General features: G+C 44.1%; 1 protein-coding gene across 3 annotated transcripts in view; it reads left to right on the plus strand.

The window, feature by feature from the left end:
- macrod2 (mono-ADP ribosylhydrolase 2) overlaps window positions 1-22,761 on the plus strand; it is a 562,649-nt gene that overhangs the window by 282,148 nt on the left and 257,740 nt on the right. The window lies entirely within an intron of this gene.

Consider the following 22,761-nt stretch of genomic DNA (forward strand, 5'->3'; position numbering starts at 1 on the left):
CAGATAGCTGTTCACACAGAGAGCAGATGCCCGTATTCCTGGCAGCCCGCTACATCACGGCTAGTATAATATTAATTGAGCGTCTGTCATTGTTTCCCACCCCCCCAACCCCCCCCCCCCCCCCCCGCAGATGATGCCCGACTCCAGGGCCCCCTAGTGGGGACGCTAACTCGCAGTAAGGGTCTGAGGGAGACCCAGGCACTGCTAGAAGAGCCTGCCTGTTCGGGCCTTGTAAAATACATATTCTCAGCTCATTTTTTTTTCCTGGCCTGACTGTTCTTTTTTTTTTTGTTTTTGTTATAGAATTTGTCAGTCTGACATTCTTTTTTGCCAACAGGCCATTCATTTCTAGTCGCTTCCATTTGGACAGTATTCCTCTGTATTTAATAAGGGGAGAACAGATGCGATGTCTTTTCTTGCTTTCGGCCTTTTTGCGTTGGCTCAGACGCTGCCCTTTGACCTTAGAGTGGCTTTGGCAATGAGCGCGAGAGGGGCAGAAGTCTTTTTTAGTCTGGAAAGGCGGCAACCCCGAGGAGAGAGGAAAGCCTTTACTCTTTAACAAGGTCTGGAGGAGTGTATTTAGCATTTTCCACTTAGCATTTCAAGAAGAGTTGTTGCTCAATAACTGACCCCGTGCTAGCGTTTTCCATTGACTGCCGAGCTCAAAAGAGTCGTCAGTAGTTCTCTTAGGTCCAATTAAGGCTGTGCCGATTGTCAGCACCAGCTGAACTGAAAAACTGTTTCTTTTTTGTTCGTCATGAGTAAAATGGTTCATTTCCATGATGACCGTGAGTGAGACAGCTGGTCATTTCTTTTATTTAAAGGTCAATGGTATGCTCCAATGCGTCTTTGAATTAACGCTATTGCAAATAAATAAAGTAAGTAAATGAATAAACAATAATAATCCTTCCAACCATCCATCCATTATCTATACCCACTTATCCTGAGCCAGGTCACGGGGGGTGCTGGAGCCCATCCCAGCATGCATTGGGCGAAAGGCAGGAATACACCCTGGACAGGTCGCCAATCTATCGCAGGGCATGATAATACTAATACCAATAATAATAACAATAATGAATGTCTATGTGTGTGCGTGCATGTGTTTCAGAGTTTTTCCACAAGAAAAGCTGCTGTGACTCACAAAAGGCAATCCAATTTTCGTCCCCAATTTAAAAAATATTTTGTATTCATGCATTTTTAAAGAAAACCCACAGTGCGGAGTGAATAGCAGGAGCGGGAGCCAGGAAACAGACGCACAGATGTTGGAGGCTCGTAAACGGGTCCATTTTGTGGCAGTCTGCACCTCCGCCAGTGTACAGGAGCGGGCAGGAGGCAGAGAGTCTCCATCAGGAGCCTCCACCCATTACGCATGAGAGCGGGGAGATCGGGGTACGAGACGCGCGCGGTCCGTTTGTCTGAACCGCTTGCACATTGTCTTTGCTTTCTCCAAATCTTGGCCTGACATTCCTTCGGTTCATTACCATCCTAGCTTGTGAAACCCACACTGCATGTTTTTGTTTTTGGAGTCTCTTCTCTTTCCCAGTGGCTGTGTTAAGCACCTCCCCCCAGCTTCCGCTTTCATCATCACGGCGCTGTGCGACATGGAAACGGGTCTGTCCCATCAGAGTCGCCTCCACAGTCACACGATTTTCAAGAAATAGCTGTGTGTGAGTGTTGCTCAGTGTCAGTACATGGCCTGTTTTAGGGGTGGGGTCTGTATGTGAGTGTTGATTGTCAGAACATGGCTTGTTTTAGGGGTTGGGGTCTGTGTGTGAGTGTTGTTGATTGTCAGAACATGGCTTGTTTTAGGGGTTGGGGTCTGTGTGTGAGTGTTGTTGAGTGTCAGTACATGGCTTGTTTTAGGGGGTGGGGTCTGTATGTGAGTGTTGTTGAGTGTCAGTACATGGCTTGTTTTAGGGGTTGGGGTCTGTGTGTGAGTGTTGTTGAGTGTCAGTACATGGCTTGTTTTAGAGGGTGGGGTCTGTATGTGAGTGTTGTTGAGTGTCAGTACATGGCTTGTTTTAGGGGTTGGGGTCTGTGTGTGAGTGTTGTTGAGTGTCAGTATATAGGGCTTGTTTGAGGGGATGGGGTCTGTATGCAAATGCTGAGTGTCAGGGGATCTGTTTCCATATATAGAACAGAGCTGCATTGCACGTGGAAGGCAAGGGGAATCTGTGCATTTTAATTCTTGTTTGTGTTGTCTGTTCTTTCCTGATTAGAAATATTCCACTCGTATCTGAGCATGGCTGATTAATTGTCCTGCCAATCATGAGTCCATTAGCGTTGGGTTTTGTTGCCGTGGAGAAAACACCAGCAAAAATATGAACGACGATCGGGCCTTATTCCCCTTTTTCTCCGTGCAAGTAAACATAAATACATTTTTATAAAGGATGAATAAATAAATATAGGAGTGAAAAATTGCGAGAAGCGGGAGAAGAAAGAGAGAGGAAAAGTTGCGTGAAATTGCTTAGCTTTGACAGCTCAATGCTCTCCCCTCCTCTGGCAGGAGAAGCGCTTTTCCAGGTTTGTCAAGTGTTGCCAGCGTGCCTTTTTTTTTTTTTTTGTTTTTTTGACTGGGGCCTTTCATGTGCCCAGCTCTGACGGTTCATTTTGATATTTGTGTTTTGGCGGAATGTTAATTACTCGGCGTCGGATTCCTTTGTGGTCTTCCAACGCCGCCCCCGTGGCAGGGCTCAGCTGGCCTTCCTGAGCACCAGCTTACAAATATCAACGTCTTTGTTGTTTGATGCATGCCAACAACCCCCCCCCCCACCCCTGCCCACCCCCCCCACCCAAATCCCCTAGCCAATCCAGCTTTTGTACTGTTTGAAAAACTCTCTTTGTCTTCTAACTGAACTTACTGTTGGGCGTCCCCTCGACAGGACTAAAGCCGCCCCCCTCCCCCCCCCCCCACCCCGACCCCCCCGCTCGCCAACATGCCCAATGCCCCTCCTCCTAAAAATGTGTGTTATTTTAGGTCCTGTGTGGTCCGCGGGGTGAGGCGGGGTGAGCCTCTCGCTTGGCGACGGCGAGGGGGCGCGTGCGGCCAGCAGCGTGCGGGCGGGGCCAGCTCCATATTGACGGGAGATTAATGAGTCAACCTTTGGTTAATTGATGCCATCCAAGCTGCGCTCCCTTTTATCCCTTTGTTTGACGTCGCCCGGTGCAGCTGGACGTGTCTGGCAGCTCTGCGGGTCCGGTGCTGGCCGATGAAATCACCCCGCACACTCCCCAATGAAATTACCTGCCCCCCGACGCCCCCAAACCTAGCCTGGCAAATTAAATCAGCCCCCCCCCCCCCCAAATACAGGCTGGCCAATGAAATCACCCCCCACACCCCCCAATGAAATTACCACCCCCCCGAACCTTGGCTGGCAAATGAAATAACCCCACCCCCCCCTCCCACTCCCTAAAAAAAATACAAAAAAAAACAGACTGGACAATGAAATCATCATCCCACCACAGAATCAAGGCACCAAACCACGCCTGGCCAATAAAATCACCACCACCACCGCCCCCCCACAAACCCAGGCTGGCCAATGAAATAATGTGGAGTGCGTTATTTTCCACGTCTGAAGTGGTAACACATGCGTAACGCACAAATACATTCTCATGTCATAATGGATATAATTGTTCATCCCCTGCGCCACCACGGATGTGTTTTTTTTTTAAAAACTTAAAACACTGACAGGTCTGCGGAGGCATCAAGCTACAGGTGTGACCTCGGCCACGTTTCAAACCCGCTGCTCTCGAAAGGCAGACCCGCCGTCTGAGCCCCCGCACTCTCCGATAAAAGCCTCGCCGACAGAACCCGGCGTTAATTTCCCCTCTCCATCACGCTACCTTTCTGACCCCCTGTTCCAGAGAAGGGGAGGGGCCGACGCTCTCGCCCGCTTCCCTTTGGTCTCCGCTGGCTTGTGTACAGATCCCTCGCCCGAGTACAGTATTAACCGCATTCCCACTTCAGATCAATGTGGCCTGTCAAGAAGCGAGTCGCTGAGAGTGATTAAGCTGCCTGTGTTTTAAAGCTTCACTTCGGTCTGCGAATCGCCGAGAGGAGCCATTTTTATTTTCATTTTCGAAGGGGCCTCAAACCAGTTAAACTTTTTTGATGTAGGTTTGTTTTTGAAGCGCTGTCATTCTGTATGCCAGAGTGCTGTCCATTTGTCCTCTAGCCGTTACAGTGAGGTATACAGTTATACATAGTGTGTTTGCCAGTGAATATGAAAGAAAAAGAATAGGGCTATTATTATAAAATTATATTTTGGGTCACAGAGTACAGAAACTGAATCTGATCTGAGAAACTGAAAAAAGACTGGCAGGATAGTCACAGTAGGGAATTCATTAACTTGATGAAATGAAATGGCTCTTATAAATACCTCAGTACAAGTACCAATCAATTATTAATAACAACAGCCAGCTTGTTAAGGTTTGGTGGTTGCTAGCTAACCCCTTGTTTAGCTAATTAGGTAACTGTATGCTTTGTCTAGGAGGCAGCGCAAACAGCTTATCGATATCGAGCTAGGTAGCAGTCATTAGCAAACAAAGAGTACAGCTTCCTCAACTGGCTGACTTGACCTTAAGAGTCGGCTGGCAGCTGTAGATAACTGAACAGATAGGAGCTGTTAAAGCTGCCCCAAAGTAATGATGTTTGCGAGCCATAAATGTCTGAACCCGCTGGTGACAAAGCGCTTTCCGCAAACGCGATTACTGTCGCTGGGCAGCCGGCCCTGTGCGCTTGGAACAGTGTGTTCACAGTTCAGCCCGCCAAACCTCAGCTTTACACATTTTTGGAAAACAGCGATGAAAAGTTCTCTCGCTTGGTTTTGTTGAAATTTGATCACCTGCGATCTTAAAGCCAAACGTCAGTTTTCCCCCATAATACTTCAGTGTTCGTTTTTTGTGTGATCTGTGCAGTTATGGACATTGAGTTTATACCTTTGCCAGATTTTATACCTCTGTGTGTCTCTCTCCGTCCCATTGTTTAGCTAATAATCTTCATCGAGTGGTAGCATATAGTCTTCCACCTCAAATAAAATGCATTGTATGATAACAGACATCCATTTCTCCCCAAATCAGAAAGATATGTTTTATTTTTTTAATTTATTTTATTTATTTATTTATAGATTTTTGTAGTCGATCAGTTTGTATGGATCGCGTTTCTTTTTCTGCCGAAGTGTTTTGTTCAGAGTGCCACCTTCCATGCGGGAAGAGATGGTCCCACTTCTGTCTCTCTGGACCAGTTGAGCTGTTTGCCTAAAGCAGCGCCCAGTTTTATGGATTGAGTAGCAATGGTTCATCCGCAAGGACTACACAGACCATAGTGCACTAAACCGGTGAAAGTGTGTGCATTTACAATGACACAATTATGCCTTTTCATGCTCCTTATCACTTTTGTATAACAGTGCACATTAAATGGAAATGGAGTTACTTTTTTTTTTACAGTTCTATACAGATTTGACAAAGAAGCATGTCCTTCCTTACACAATTGAATGCTAAAGAATGCAGTCTGGAGAAAATGAGTTGTATTTCTTGGAAAGCCTTGGGAACTTGGGAAAAAATATATATATTCTTTTGAGAGTTCATTTGTGGCTGGTTTGAATGTTCACTGATACATGTAAATGCTTTTTAAGTGTGTTTTTTGTAAAACTACTGTAATGTGAGAATGCATTCCATCAATAATTTTCTTATGCTTTTAAAAAATTGTATTACAATACGCATCAATCCCTAACTTTGTACGCACAAAGTAGCCATTGTATCCTTCTGTTCTTTTCTGAATTCAGTCTGAGACCGTGGGCTACATACGATAGCCATTTTAACGTTATTTTCCCTTTTGTCTTTCACCTCACTCAACGGTACAAACCTTGTTCACGGTTTCATTGCTCACGCCCGTAAATCGCCTTTGAGTATCAGAACCGCGAACCTTTAATTTCATGCGGTGTGTGCTTGGCGGGGATCGCGTGTTGTCAGGGTGACGTTGCGTGGGGTGGGTGTGGCGCGTGACGTCTGTTCGGTTCCCATTACCCGCGTCGTTTCACAGGGGTTTATGAGGTGCAGGTGGAGCGCAGGAACAGACTGTGAGGTGGCAGCGTGGGGGAGGGAGCTAAGCAGACAGGCATGGGGCCAATCAGAGGCAATAGAAAATCTTCACTGCTCACTATTTGATTAAAAAACCAGACCTGGGAACAGAATTGTGGTCTCTCTGTAGGAATCCCAGCTTGAGTGTTGGCTGGATTCAGTTGGACCGGTTGGGGCATGTGCACACGTCAGGACCAACCAGCATGTGCCTCCTGATTTTCTCGGAGTGAGTCCATCGGCTCCCAGACAGGGAGGGTGTATTTCTGTCTCGCTGAAATTCATTTCTAAAATACACTTTTCCTTTTGGAAGATTTTACCGGCCACACATTGGCTATTTGCAGTGTCTTATGAGCATTAGTCGTGTTGTCCTCCACAATCCCACGCAATGGTCAGCCATGTCTTGCATCCACACCGCCCACAGCTCGCTAATGAGGCTTCCCATAGTGTCGCTGATGGCAGACATTAATCATCACAGCACCAATTAAACAAAAAAAAAGATGTTGCAACTTCCAAACATGGGTCATAATGTGTTCTGAATGATTAATCCTGGAAGTCCTATCTAATTGTTTGTTTGTTTCAATTTTATATCTATTAATTTTTTTTTTCTTGCTAGTTCATCAAGCGAACAGAGATGTCCAGCACCTGTATAGGCTACAAAGTATGTGGTGCAAAGTATCTCCTGAGCTTAGAATGGATTTTCTCTGCAGCCACTTATAAAAGGTTAATAACCATGCAGAGCCCTGTCTTTGTGAGTGGGGTGGGTGAAGTAAGGGGAAGAACTGGACAGAGAAGTGGGTTTAATCGTTTGCTGGAGCACTTGCCTGGCTAAGGTCAGCTTGACTGCGTGAGGGAGTTAATGCACGCGTGTAGCCTAGCCTCAGGCCTCCAGGCTCTGTCAGTTCACTCTAGTTTTGAATTTTTTATTGTTCAAGGAATTAGTATTTGTGAGTGCTGTAGTAGTAGTAATAATAATAATAATTATTATTATTTTAAAAAATACATTGTTTAGTCCAGATCATACTATAACCTTACGCTAAAACCTTTTTGAGTACACTGGCTGGGACGGAACAGGGAAAGACCGTTAGGATAAATGCTTTATCTTCAGCTTTCTCTCCAGCTCTTTCCACACATTCATCCCAGTACATCTCACGCTGTGACCTGGAGAATCCCCGGAGAAGCGCGTTGCATTATTTAAGCGGCAGATTACCCACACTTTATTCCGCTTTCGCCGGGACAGGATCGGAAATATGAATATTTCAGGTGAAAAACATACCGAACGCACGTCAAGACAGCCTCGGGTATTTATTTCTATTTATTTTCTCAGAACACTTTTTGAATAGTATAATTAAAAACCCAGCAACGGTTCAGCTCCGCCTTCTGGATGTATTTCTGTTATGCTGCTTTGTGATTATATCTGTAGCGATGGTGAAAGGGAATAAATCTAACAGAAATAATAAAAAGGCCCGTCCCCACTGCTCCCTGTAGTTACACAGGTGTCCTACATTTCCTTTTTTTGCCGAAGGTGTTCATTTACATGATGTGAGACAAAGATGATTGGCTTTGATTAGAAGGACAAAGCATCATGGTGATTATGCGTAGTGGGGGGTGGGGGGATAAATACTTTTAATACATATTCAGTGCATTTTGCCTTTGAATATTGCTTACCTTTTTATAGTGTAGCTGAATTTCGCCTCTCAGTTTAATGACCATATTTTGGTGACATGGCACCGCAAATGCGCCTGGGCGCTAGGGAAATGGCTCATTTCGTCCTGTGCAAACGGAATATTTTACACCTCCGCTGGTTTTGATAGTTTCCTGTGTCGCAGCACACCCGTTTGTGTCCACGTTGGATGGGTTGTGCGAAAGGGTGTGTGTGTGACACACTGGGTTCTTATTGGTCAAACATTGAATATTATGCTTGCATTTTACCTTTCAGCTTTAATGCAGGCACGTGGTGATATTTCGTTGATGTGCACATAAGAACGTTGAGCGTATGGAGCCAAAAAGTGATCACACAAGTGATCACACCTTTTAATGGATGCTGAGAGAGACCATTTCTAACTTATCAAATTGTCTGAGGTTGGTTAAATACATGTAAATACAGTCGAACCTCAAAGGTATTGTTTTGGACTGTTAATTGTCTATGTTAATGTACGGCAGGTAAAACCATTAAATCCTTGGAATTGTGATTTACATTACTGTTCCATTATTTGTAAATTGATTATTCTAATTTTGGCCTAAGTTTAAATTGACCAATAATTAAATCAGCTGTAATTGGGCCTTTTTTTCTCTTTTTTGTGTGTGACTGTCTTTGGTTTTCTTTGCAGAAGTTTTTTTTCTTCTTAATATCATAAAAAATGCTTATTTAAATAAAAGAAAAAAGTTCATAAGTAGTGCCCAGTCCTGTGGTACAATATCTAATATGATAAAACAGTGACGTGCTCCAATGTGTGCAAAATTAATAACAACAATACTACTCCTACTATGAACTTTATATTTGTAACTTCTATGGCATGATTGTGTATACTACTTCATATTTATTATGGGTTCAGTTGACTGCACTGCCCCCCTTAGCTGAAACGCTTTACTGAAGCAGAGAATATGTATTGTGTCTGTAAAATTGTCTGATAAACTAAAAAAGTAGCACAGTCTATGAAAAAGTTTTCCTACTTTGACTACATGTGCACCTTTACTGTGAAAATTGGGCCCTAGCGCTTAAAACTCCTAAAAAATCCTTAAAACCCGAAGCATCGAGCATGATGTCATCTTCATTTTCTTCTTTCTTGCCTCAGATCCGTGTGAAGTACAGTACAGTTAAATTATAACATTTCCCTGATCATAGTCCCTGATGCCAGGAATAGGTATTTAATTACATTCTGCAGAGATAGATGTATCTAGCGGTGAGCACAAAGGCAGTACTACATGGCACCTCAGAAAGAACGCAAGCCTTGATTCACTTGCAAATACGCAAGTGATAATTTTCACACGAACCTGCCCTTGTTTCCCTCCGGATCCTTTTTTTGTTCGCGCTCATGAAAACACACCGGCGGTCACACGCGTTCTCTTCACGAGGCGGTCCCAAAAATAGTCGCGTCTGCCGGCGGCCAGCAATCTCCTTTTCATTCTAAACTTTTCATTTCCAAATCCGTATTTGGAGCCCATGTGCCTCGAAGGGAATCGAAATCAGTCATCTGGAATTTTCTTTCCCTTTTTTTTTTTTTTTTTTTTTTTTTTTTAAACAAAATCATTTTTTTCGACTTGTCCGAAGGCAAAGAAGAAAAAAACGGAGAGTTTTCTAGGCCCAAAAATAGAATAACGTTGTCCGAGCGCCGCGCGAACGAACTTGCGTTTCATATAAATGGTTCTCATAAGGGGGCTATAAAACATTTACGCGCGTTAGCCGTTTGGTCCGCGCGCGGGAGAGCGTGTGGCTCTCCCCGCTGGTAGCTCGCCGCGGTCCCGGTAGGCCTCACGGCCCATTACCCCCAGCAGGAGAGCGTGCTGTGTGTGTGTGTGTGTGTGTGTCCGCGTAGCGTGCGGCGAATCGCGGCGTCGTGAGGACCTTCCGCAGGACCATCTTTTCAGCGCTCCCCGTGTCATCTCAGCTGCCGTGCATGAGTGCCGCTGAATAATTTAGCTATAAACCGGGGCGGATGGGCGGGGGGGTTCGATATATCATTTGTAATGTCATTTGCTCTGTGTGCGTGTGTGTGTGTGCATTTGTGTGTGTGTCTGTGTGTGTGTGGTGCACATTCCAATAGATCCACAAGACCATGTTTAACCCTATGGGTGGCCGTGGCTGTTTATTGTAGCTACTTTGTTAGCACACGTTGCTTTCTTTGTGACAGTGGTTTATCGTAGTATCTTGATCAGTATTCTTGATCGGCCTTTATGCCTTATTCCTCTTATTATGCTAGACTGTACATCATGTGTGAGTTTAAACTCCATTAAGCCTCCATTCAAATGAGAACAGAGGGCTTACATTCACTAAATAGTGTCCCCTCATCATCACCTTCAACGCTCAAAGAACCAGCTGCCGGAGTGAAGTCACCTTCATGTCACTTTTCCCAGCTCATGTTTAATTACTCTATTCGGAAGAGTTTCCGGCACACGCATGCTCACATTCTGATTGGACCGTTCCATTATGAACCTCCAAGCCCCGCCCATCTCATGATGTCATTGTTTTCCCTCGCGCTGCCACGCTAATTAGAGCGAACGCACTTCCTGCGTTGGCAGCGGCCCGGGTCTGGGCCGGCCTCCGCGGATGGCGGGAACGCCGCGTGCCCGCGACGGGGCTCCCCTCAGCCGCTCAGGGCGGGCGTCCAGGTCAGGGGGCCCCGGTAACGAGCGGCGGGGGCCGTACCGCGGACCCGAACCGCACGCCAAGCGGCGTGGCCGCATCTGCGCCACAGTCCCCCCCCCTGGCCGACGCCTTAATGCGCCTTTAATTATCCGCCGCGCTTTATGTCACCGTTTAAAATTGAAATCCCCCTTATTTTGGGGGGGGGGGAGGGGGGTGACACAGCCATCCCTCTCTACCCTTTGGCTACCAGGCAGATGGTCACTTATTACTGGTAATTAAAATTCCATCATTGATCATAGTTTGTAATCTTACTTAATTCGAAATGTGTTAATAATTAAAGCGACTGAGATGTATGGGGTGGATTTGAACGGGGAAGGGCGAATCGCATGGGGCTGGCCAGATATTAATCATCCCATCCCCAATATAGTGCGGAATATGGAGAATATCGCACGCATTCTGCAAAATGCAAATGTCTTAAAGGGTCCTGGCGGCTATTGCGCTCGGAGTCGCCAGAGTTAGCCTTTTCCCGTTTGTGATGTTATTTACTATGAAAATATGCTGCCTTCATTTGTTTGTTAGCCATTATCTGCAGCCATATTGAAGTGTACAGTACATAAATGTACTCTGTGGCAAATGAAGTTAAATGACTTCCTCGGTAAATTGGGAGAAACATATCCCTTTTCTCTCTCTCTCTATCTCTCTCACTCTCTCTCTCTGTCTCTCTCTCTCTCTATATCTCTCTCTCTCTTTCTCCCTACTGTAATGAAAACAAAAATAACTTTTTTGTTCTCGTTCTAGAAGGAGCAGCGAAAGTGGATGGGGGAATCAAACTAGGTCAACAGGCAGGCTAAAGGTACCCGTGGACATTTCCCCTGCGCAGTACCTGCTGAGCCCGCAGCTATTACGTACTGGGAGAGTAATGCATAAGCGCATACCGCTTCAGCGTGAGGGGGTAGCGGGAACCTCTGTGTGTTTATTAGGTTCCTGGAGAGGTCATTATTGATCGTTTCTCTGGAAACAAAGAAAGAGAAAAAAGGAGCAAGAAAAAATATCAGACTGTCACTCTCGGACAGATATCTTTTTTTTAATGAATATTTGATATTTAAAAAGAAAAATTGTCAGGTCGATTGAGGCATTTTGTATGACCTTGATACCTGGATTTTTAAGATAATGCTTTCTGCACGATCTTTTCTTTTGAAATCTCCCAACTAATTGAAATTATTTCCGCTTTAAAACTGAAACTGAAAACTGAAAACCTTTTCAAGATTAACATAATCTTAAATTACCTTCAGTGCTTTTAAATCCTTTAAAAATAACTTTTCTAAAATAAATTTTCTTCATGGATTAATGCTGGGGAAAATGTTGAGTATAATTTTGGATATTTAATTTACAATGACTCTTTTTTTGCTTTTTACAGCAAGCATTTTTGTAGGATTAACTTGAAATGTGAAATCAAAGACTAGAATGAATAAAATTTAAAACATTTAAATGATTTTTTAGGAAGTTCAGTCCAGTTCTGGTGAATGTTTTTATGCACAAAACCCAGTCATGTGCCCCAATCATTTTACACCAGCTTTCTTCACAGTTGGGCTTCCATTCTGTCGTTCATTATACCGTACATATATATATATATATATATATATATATATATATGATCTTGTATAACATTTTGTCTAAAGATCTGAAACCATTCAGTGTGACAACTATGCAATAATAGAGGTCATTAGGAAGGGGCAAATACTTTTTTCATGACACTGTACGATATAAAACCATCCGCAAACTCACCCGCACAATTTTCTCTTGAAAAATGACAAATGTTGCATACATGCGCAGGCCTAATGTCCTATCCGTTAAGAAATTAACTGAAACAGGTCTGTAGGACATTTATCTGAATTTCACCAATTCATCATCAAAGTCACAAATCATGTGTGTGTGCGTACACATGGGTCATAGTTTGCGTAAATGCACACATTTTTATGTTAAGTTTGTTTTTATAAACCCCAAATCTGTGGGGAAAGTGGCTGCACATCGTTTTTGTACATACCCATAATTTATAAATGAGACCCCAGGAAACTACTGAACTGAGCAGAGGTGAAATATATTCTGTCTACGCTGGGCAAAATTAGATATAATTCCACTGGTACCCAGACACATGCGTGCTGCATTGTCACCAAAATACAGTCCTACAGTGACTTCTGCTCAAATTTCCTTACGTTTCCTTGTAAAGCGTCTTTTTGAGAGTTCGCTGTAAAAAGAACTAGACAAAATAAATTAGATTTTAATAAAGTAACTATTGCAATGGACAATTTCAAACTGTCTTTAAATTGACCTACAGAATACATTACACGAGGAAGAAGACGGTTTACAGCATATTATGCAACATTAATATACTTCATTCTGTTCTGTGATATCACCATTTTATTTTATGTGGTATGGGCCTTAGTTTAGGGATGCAAAGGCAGTCAGTAAATATTATGCTCTAATACCTTTACATAGCGTAGCCTCAGCCGGCCTGCTGACCAGGTTCAGTTAGCTCTGCGCTGGCTTTTTGCGTTACCAAAACAAACCCTTTTGAACTTAGCCTGAAACAGCCGAGCTGGGCATGTTTTCAAAGATTGTGCTAGCAGGAAACCTTTTTAACATCCCACCCTAAGATAAACAAGCAGAAGTGACATCTGGTTCAAATACGGTGTCTTTAGCTTAACTCCTCGTTCTAACATTTCCTCCCCTAAGCAATGTAAATCTTAAGTTAGTAAAAACGTAGTTTTTCCTTTACGTCCCTCCTCCAGTCTAATTAGAAAATCCGGGTTTGACCTCCCATTTTCAGGATGTGTGTGCTCACATTGAGGGACAGGATTGTCTCAAAATGTTATCGTGTGATGCTATCTAAATGCTAATTAATCTGGATGTGCCAGCCCATACCTACTGTTGTACACTTGGCAGGCTGCATTAATCAACTGAGTAGTATCTCCTTCCACCTACTCCCTAATCATCAGAATGCAGTTAATGGTTGCAGTGACCCATTTCAAGAAAACTTCTTATAAACTCTATTTATATCCATGTTTCCTATAAACTCATGTGAGATGTACTCCTCTGGCTCATTTCTGCTCGTTTATGCCTTGAAATACATTTGTAATGCATTGTGCTGCATATATAGTTAAAATCTATACCAGGCATTTATATCTAGATTATACGCCATTCAAATTATATTGCTTAAATTACAAACAAATCCTTTCTTAGCTTCCAGATAAAAAAAGAAATGTATTTCATTGTTGATATAAGAAAGTAGATATTGCAGTACAGATTATAATTATTATTATTATTATTATTGTAGTAGTAGTATAATTAAAATATGGTTGAAATTTAAACAGTGAAAATTATTCAAATAAACTATGTTGAACTGTGATCATAAAACTGTAGAACTGAGGCATGTGGTCAGTCATTGGTTATTGTTTGTGTGTAGTTGAGCAAATTGTTGGAATAGCTGTAGACTAAAGGGGAATATAGAATGTGGTGTGTGGAAATTCTCATGAGAAACTGCGTAGCAAGCTTCAAAACAAAATGGTCTACATGTGTTCCATTTGACCATAAATGAGGCTATAAAACTTTTTTTAACAGCAAAATATATTTTGTAGCCTGTTCTTGCATCTATGGCTGTTTTCAGTGGTTAGACTACAACTTCATCCCATCGTGTCACGAACAGAATGCATGTGTGGAACACATGTACTGTAACCGATGTGTACTGTACAACTCTTTTATCCTGGGGGGAAACACAATATGAAAAATGATAAATTCTTTTCCCGCTGACTCCTCCTTACCCAAGCTGTGCAGTGTCATTTTTAGGCTGTAAAAACTGAAAAAGAAGAGGGAAAAAAAATCCTTCTAACCCTCTGGGTGAGTGAGAAGACAGCAGTGACTGAAAAGGAAAACCTCTGACAGCATCCTGATATCGGCAACAACCACATGCTCGTATTAACGCTTTCTTTTTTAAAATAGTACCTCTAAAATCAATCAGCGCGCTTTCTTTATGTATGAGGTAGCAGCGCGCTTTGGGCTTTGATAAGAGTTTGTGACTGCACTGAGCTTTGGTTTGTCTGCACGAGAAGGAACCCTCAAAGGCTCAGAGGATATCTGCTGCTCCGCACCGATACGGCACCTCAGACCGAGGCAACATGGTCCTTGATGCTAAAACGTGCTTCGCTGCGGCTAATTTATATGGTGTTTGTGGGGCTGTTTTCTTTTACCTTTTTTTAAGGAGGATTTTATTTTATTGAATTCCCATTGGCTACCTAAATGTCTGTACATTTTTTCAAACCTTTTTTAAATCCATCTATTCTGCGATAACTTCCTTTATATGGGCTAATAAATCACATTGGTTAAATAGGAAATTACTTCATTATCCTAGGTTGAAAGGGGCCTTAACCTTCCTGATTTAGACCCTTTATCTCCTCACCTCCCAAGTCTTTTATATTGATCATGTTATTAACATTATTAAAAAATAAATTATGTATAAATATCGAGAATCATCAATTATTTCCCAAAAGTTTATTCTATTGTCTTTTCTCAAAGCATAATATTAAAATCCCTAACTTTGTTATAAGTAGAACCTTGTGATCTTGGAACAGAATTAAAAAATATTGTAAGGGAGCCTATACCTAGAAACACAAACATATGCAATAATCGCTCGATAACCATCCGACAAGCTCCACTAGTGTAGAAAACGTGTCATCTCACCTCCTACACATCTTCAAACACCACAGAGGAAGAGAAATTTAGCAAACAGAGCACTATACTTCTATGATTTTTAAAAAATAAATAATTATTTTATATCTCATGCCTGCTGTAGAGGACTGGTCCGATGAAGCTCACTCCATTTCCTGCTTTTCCCATATGAGGTAGTGACCATTTGAGATTATAGTACTAGAAGTTCTATTTGCAAAAAGTATACTGAATTTCTCACAATTTATCTGTCACGTGGAATTCACTGAAGACAGAACTTCTGACATGAGTCTCAAAATAATCGGCCGTTCTAAATGCGTTGCCTTGCTGAGATTTTTCACTTTAATACTCATTTAAAATTTTCATTTATCTTATTACTTTGCCTTACAGCTGTTGTATCAGGTTGTGCAAAATGAATTAGCTGCCTTTGCTTCATTGTTGTATCCAGTAAGCTCATTGGCTTATTCAGGAGTGAATTCCCCCGCCATATCTCCCACACAATGTATAGCCAACAATTATCACATTATAACTTACATTGCCTGCTGGTTATTACATTATCAACTTGGTTACAATTTTTTCATTAATAATGCAATAACTTTAATGAATAATGTAATAACTTATTTTGTTTAATTAGTTTTAAGTGTCATATGAACATACAATTTATTCATTTAATTTCACCTTTATTTTGCTAGGTAGGTCAGCTGAGAACTCACATGGAGGGGTTAATTAGGTGTCCAAATGTAAAGAGCCAGTTTCATGGGAATTTCACAGGATCACATCCCAACTATTTTAAAATGTGCCACGGAATCTTTAACAACAACAGTCAGGACCTGGGTTTAGCATCCAAAGTGTAGCGCCTTCCACGACCAAACAGTGGCAACCATGAGCATTCACAACAGAAACCCACTGCCTGCCTCGTCCAGCTGCGACTTAGTTTGCGCAGGAGATTGCCCATCCGACTGCTAACCGAACACATATCTGCGTGGCTTCCCCAGTTTGATTTGAGAAGGGCACAGGGTGGTTTGGCTGGTACAATCGCTTAATGTTGTGCCAAGTAAGAAAAAAGTTTGTCTGTGTGTTTGAGCTTGTCTTGTACTGATTAAAGATCCATGTTGGCCATTGTTTTACCAGTGAAAGGAGATCCATGGAGTGTTATGTGATACTGTTAATGATGAAGACTCCAGTTGTTTCTGGGTGACCAGTTTGTTTGAGTCTTTGAGCTATGGCACTCTGGGTAATAGGACCCATCTTTTGGTCGAGTTAAAAAAAAAATAATAATAATAATTTGACTCACTCTGATATTTGTTTGTGTAATAGCACCAGGTGCAGACCGAGAAAATTAATTTCAGTAAATATGCGCACATATAAACACCTTAGAATGATGTACAAGTTGTGTGTATTATTTGTTTGTTTTGTCCTTGGTTTGGTTTTGACCTTACTGAGGGGAAAAAAAGAAATCATCCATGCGGTGTTGTAATATTTCCTCCTTGCTGTTGTAATGAATATAAACATTTTGTTTTCCATCTTTTGACGGTAGTAAAGGTGAGAGCAGAGCCAGATGGTGCCGAAATGATTCTGCTCCCTGGAAGGTTAAATATGGTATCTGGCTGTTTTTCACAGTTAAAAAGTGATGGTTCACCCTACGGATGTGTTTGGCAAACGCTGCAGGTTTTGTGTGGGTGAGAGATTCTGTTCCTGAGATAGACCTTCAACATGGATTTACACCAGATTTACACCCTTTTGTTGTTATTATTATTATTATTATTATTATTATTATCATCATCATCTTTTTCTGCCTTGTGACATGTTGCCCATGTAAAACACACTGAGTAGTGATCTAGAAACCAAGAACTTGTACATTTGTAAAAGAAACACGTATATGAAAAAACACAAGCTAGTCTTAGAGCCCACCATGGTTACTAGCTGTTCGGAAAAAACAGTAAACTAAGTAATGTGCTGCATGCTACTATATGTGGTGCGTAGCATTGAAGCTATCATTTATGTGTTTGGGTCGCATCAGGTAAGAGGTTACATTCCGTTTCGTTTTTTAAAGAAGAGATTTAAACAGTAGACAGCTTACACAACAGTAAATACATTTCTGCCCGTGCAGCTTCAGCGTCACAAGCCTTTGAGAGATTTCAGGGGTCCTCTGGTATCAAAGCAAAGGAGTAGAGCCGTGGAAGGGCCATGAAATGAGCAGACACTTTCAGTACCTCCTTCAGGCACTCATTTTATAGGGCGCACATTTGCACATAGTCTGTGTGCTGTTGCCATGCCCAGCCAAGTGCCCTGCTGGAGTCAACTCTGCGCTGCTATTCAGCATGAAAACAAAGAAACCGGAGAAAATAGTCTGATAGTCTGTAAGGCTGACTAGCCTCAAACCAGTGTTGGGACCACCTTAGTCCATGAATGAAAACAAGTGCGAATCCGCAATAGCTGCGACCGCACACGCGCATGCATCCATGTGTGTACGTGTCCACACTCACACCCTCACACAAACACGTGACCTCTTCTTTGGCTCATGACCAACCTTTCCACAAAATCTTGTGCAAATCTGTGAATCCATTCGGGAGATATGCGCCTTTTTGCGATAGGCCACGGCCATTGCCACGCCCTCTCTTGGCCTGAAAGTTACTCAGCTGTTCCTTCCGGTCACGACCAACGTCCATGCCAAATTTCTGCCTCCTGGGACGAAAACTGTGGCCACTACGGGGTGGGACGCTTTTGTGGACCAACCGACCAACCGACCGACCGACCGACAGACAGAGCTATAGAGCTGCGGTTGCAGCTAAGAAGAGCATCAGGTGACCCCAGTAAAGTTCAGTCAGAACCCCTAGGGCATCTCTGGGCTCAGTCCACAGGGATATTGCATCCTTTCACATTGCTTATGAGGGGTGAGAAGATCGGTAAATCAATTTATCGTGTGGTGAATTGGGCCAAGTAGCTTTCCCACTCTGCCTGACAACTGCACTGAAACACATGGATACACTGTATCCCTCTTTGGCGAATGTCCATTAAGTTGTTTTCCAATGAAAGGGTCAAGATCAATATCAGCACACAATGATTTACACTTCAGACAGGCACTACCGGGAAAGCCATTCTGTTTGAGGGGTAGTTTTAATTATTGGATCAGTGACCAGTTCCATTTGATTCATCTGACTGTTTCTATAGTTTCTTTATTTTATTTATTTATTTATTTATTTATTTATTTATTTATTTATTTGTGCAAAAGTATGATCGTTAAATTGCACTCAAAAAATTAACAGGCTGTCACAATTCACTGCGAATTGATTTCCTTACATCCCAAGTTACTGGCATGCCTATCATTATAGGAATTTATACTGTTGGCCTGACAGCTTGTGATGTGTTACTGCAAACCTTTTTTTTTTGCACTTGCGATTAATCCTTTTTGCTCTTTACAGTGTGAATTGTAATTTTTATTTTAACATTACTTTCTTTTTATTCCTTTAAGTTTCTCCCCACTGTTTATTCAAGTTCTTATCAGGTTTATTTTTCTGGTTATCAAAAAGAGATTTTTGAATGGAGGTTGCTGGTTTTCTTCACAAGCTTTGTCTTCTTTTTCTGAGGAAACGCTAGGTGGCTAATAGAAATATAACTTCCTTAGCTTGGAATGTATTTCAGTCACATGATCACTTCCGGTACTCCTGCTGTGAGCAGCAGATGGAGACGAGTCTACATGTGACAACTCCAAAACTGTAATATAGCCACCGAACAAGGTGTGTGTGTGTGCGCGCATGTGTGTGTGCTTGTGTGTCTATGTGCGTATGTGCATATGTGTGCTCGTATGTGTGCATATATGTGCTTGTGTGTGTGTGTGTGTGTGTGTGTGTGCGTGCGTGTGCATATGTGTGCACGCATGTGTGTGTGTTTGTGTGTCTATCTGAGTGTGTGCATATGTGTGCTTGTGTGTGTGCATATATGTGCTTGTGTGTGTGTGCATTTGTGTGTGTGTGTGTGCGTGTGTGCATATGTGTGCTCGTGTGTGTGCATATATGTGCTTGTGTGTGTTTGCATTTGTGTGTGTGTGTGTGTGTGTGCGCGTGTGTGCATATGTGTGCTCGTGTGTGTGTGTGCATTTGTGTGTGTGTGTGCGTGTGTGCATATGTGTGCTCGTGTGTGTGCATATATGTGCTTGTGTGCATTTGTGTGTGTGTGTGCGTGTGTGCATATGTGTGCGCGCATGTGTGTGTGTTTGTGTGTCTATGTGAGTGTGTGCATATGTGTGCTCATGTGTGTGCATATATGTGCTTGTGTGTGTGTGTGTGTGTGTGTGTGTGTGTGCTTGTGTGCATATGTGTGCTCGTGTGTGTGTTTGTGTGCGTAAAAGCCATATGGAAGCCCAGCGCGCTGTGCTTTTGATAATTCTATTCATAATCCGTGAACTACTTTGCAGGAGATCATACACTCCATAGAAAGAAACCGAAAGAAAACATATGTGCTTGCAGTTTTTGATGTAAGTGGTGTATGTGTGGTTCTGTATGTGCACAAGTATGTATGTGTATGTGTGTGTGCGTGTGTGTGTGTGTGTGTGTGTATGCATGTGCGTGTGTGTGTGTGTGTGTGTGTATGCATGTGCGTGTGTGTGTGTGTGTGTGTGTGTATGCATGTGCGTGTGTGTGTGTGTGTATGCATGTGCGTGTGTGTGTGTGTGTGTGTGTGTGTGTATGCATGTGCGTGTGTGTGTGTGTGTGTACGTGCATGCGTGTGCGTGTGTGTGTGTGTGTGTGTGCATGTGCGTGTGTGTGTGTGTGTATGCATGTGCGCATGTGCGTGTGTGTGTACGTGCATGCGTGTGCGTGCGTGTGTGTGTGTGTGTATGCATGTGTGCGTGTGTGTGTGTGTGTACGTGCATGCGTGTGCGTGTGTGTGTGTGTGTGTGTGTATGCATGTGCGTGTGTGTGTGTGTGTGTACGTGTATGCATGTGCGTGTGTGTGTGTGTGTATGCATGTGCGTGTGTGTGTGTGTGTGTACGTGTATGCATGTGCGTGTGTGTGTGTGTGTATGCATGTGCGTGTGTGTGTGTGTTTGTACGTGCATGCCTGTGCGTGTGTGTGTGTGTGTACGTGCATGCGTGTGCGTGTGTGTGTGTGTGTGTGTGTGTGTGTGTGTGTGTGTGTGTGTGTGCATGTACGTGTGTGTGTGTGTGTACGTGCATGCGTGTGCGTGAGCGCTTGTACACCATGTGTATGTAGCAGGAGGGTGGTTGTTTTTGGTAATAGGAGATTGATAGGTCCCTCACCCACCTTCAGTGCCTCAAGCCCAAATCTATAGGGGTCTAGTGTAGGCTGGAAAAGAAAAACCCCTCTCAGCACAATTACTGTTATCGACTTTCAGGAACACGCTGGCTTTCGGGTACTTTTTAACATGTCTGCTTGTTGGACTGAGAAAAACAGCATTAATCACACCGAATGGACGGCACCGGGTGATATTCTATTAGCCTGACTGCTTGTGCGACTGTAATTGTTTTAGCTGTGAGGGGAAGACGGGTGTAGTTAATGAAATGTGGCATTAGAGTGGGTGGGGTTCAGGCACAGTGTGGTCCCATTTTAATACCTCTCTGCCTTCTTTGGATCGACTTTTTCTGTTGTTTTCCTCGTTCTGTACCGAGAGCAACAGTTACTCCTTGTACCGTTTGGTGCATATAATCAAGTTTAATTATAACACTGACAATTGCAGGCTTTGTGAGTCTCCATGGGGGGTTTTTTTTGGCATGCGCTTCAAAAATGTTTGATTTGCCGAAGTTTGAGGAAGATTATGCCGTGGCCAACACTGCACTCTGGAAAAAGTAGCACTTTATATGACTGCCGTCTCTCTTTATCCATTTCATTGTTGTTTTTCGAGAGGGGCAGGGTTAGGGTGGAGAGGGCGATTGAGCTTGGGCGTAGATTACTGGGACACAGCGCGGGACCTGCCCCGTCAGACCTTCATTAGGAACGATTAATCCGCCCGCCGCCCACCCGGAGGGGGGGGGGGGCATTTAACGGACGAGCGGGCGTCGCCGGGCCCTCCGCCGCCCCCCCGGGCAGCCCTTTTGTTTCCGTCGGGTGCCGAGCGAGGGCCCGGTGCTGCCGGGCGGGACCTCTCCTCTCCGCAGGGCAGCGGCGCCGATTACGGCTGAGACCTGGCAACCCTCTCGAAGGCCCTGCTTTTATTAAAAGTGCCTTTTCGTCCTGCGGGTTGTCGTTTCGTTTTGTCGGCCCGGGCTGCTTTCCCTCCCCTCCTCTCCCCTCCGCCCCGATCCGCCGCTCTCTCCTCTGACATTCTTCTGGAGGTCTGTAACGCATTCCACCGCCGCGGCAGCGCAATGAGATCTGTGTGTTTAGCAAAACTCGCGAAAGGGGGGATTTCAGATCGCGAAAGCGGATCGAATGAGCGTGAAATTATTAAAAGCAAACACATTTGCCCTCAATTACTTTGACATCTGAGGCACATTTCACACTTTCTTCTATTCTTCTTCTGATTTTTCGAAAAAAGAAAAAATCTGAATTGTAATCGTCATTGCTTTCACTGTGCAGGATACAGTATGTTTTCAGTCCCTGCCCCTGAAACAGATGGGTTTAATAACAGGTATCTGGCACGTTTCGTATAAACCGTCAGATTTTAATGAATAACTTTCATAATGCACGATAAGGACCCATCCGGAGAGTGAGACTGTAAGCTGCTGATGGCGTGGTTTTAACCTCCCAGCGTGGGACGGCTCGCGCTAATGAACTCGGGGACCTGGGACGGAATGGGGACACCCGATTGGTTGACGGTGGGAAAAGGTCAGCGTCCGTGGCGGATACGAGGAAGCTGGCGTAGCCGCGTGCCGCCCGAGCATCTCTGAGTTGCCCACGCGTTTTGGCGTTCTGGCGGTCCGCTGGGGCGCGGCCTCCAGAGCGCCATAAACGGCGGCCGCTACGTCGCCATTAACGCTTTAGTCGGCTGTGATGAGACAAGGGGGGCGAGGGATGGCCTGTCATTGGGTCTGGCTCCTCCCTCCAGTCACGGGGTTATTGACAAGACCGTTTGTTTTACATTCTGGGTGTTTCTTCGGTTTCCCCTCACCCGTCGTACTGCTGGTCACCCGTCAGGCGGAACAAAACGGACGGCCTACCCACCGTGGGGTGAGAGCCCTCCCGCAAGGAGGCGGACGCCCGCACGCTGAGGCAGGCGGGCTCCTGCGGAGAGCCCGGCGCGGCGGTAGGCCCCAGCGTCTGCATGTGCGTGCGCGCGCGTGTGTGTGTGCGTGTGTGTGCGTGCAAGTGTGTGTGTATGTGTGTGTGTGTGTATGTGCGCGTGTGTGCATGTGTGTGTGTGCGTGCGTGTGTGTGCGCGTGTGTGTGTGTGTGTGTGTGCACGTGTGTGTGCTTGTGTGCGTGTGTGTGACGCTAAAAACCGCACTCTTTCTCTGCCGCTGCACTACTGTTCCCGCTATTCAAGTGCGGCCGTCTCATGCCAAAACCAGAACAATGGAAGGATAGTGACAGAGAACGGGCCCTGTCCCTTTTCTGGTTTACCGAGAGGCGTCATGAAGAAGCCCTCTGTCGAATCTCTCAGATTTTTGGAAGTCCCATGGTACCCCAGGATCGAATCAGCTCTGAAATGGTATTCCGAGCAGCCTTGCGGTTTCTCTATTCACAAGGGAGCCATTCAGGGA

This window comes from Anguilla anguilla, chromosome 18, assembly GCF_013347855.1.
Source record: "Anguilla anguilla isolate fAngAng1 chromosome 18, fAngAng1.pri, whole genome shotgun sequence".
NCBI lineage: Eukaryota > Metazoa > Chordata > Actinopteri > Anguilliformes > Anguillidae > Anguilla > Anguilla anguilla.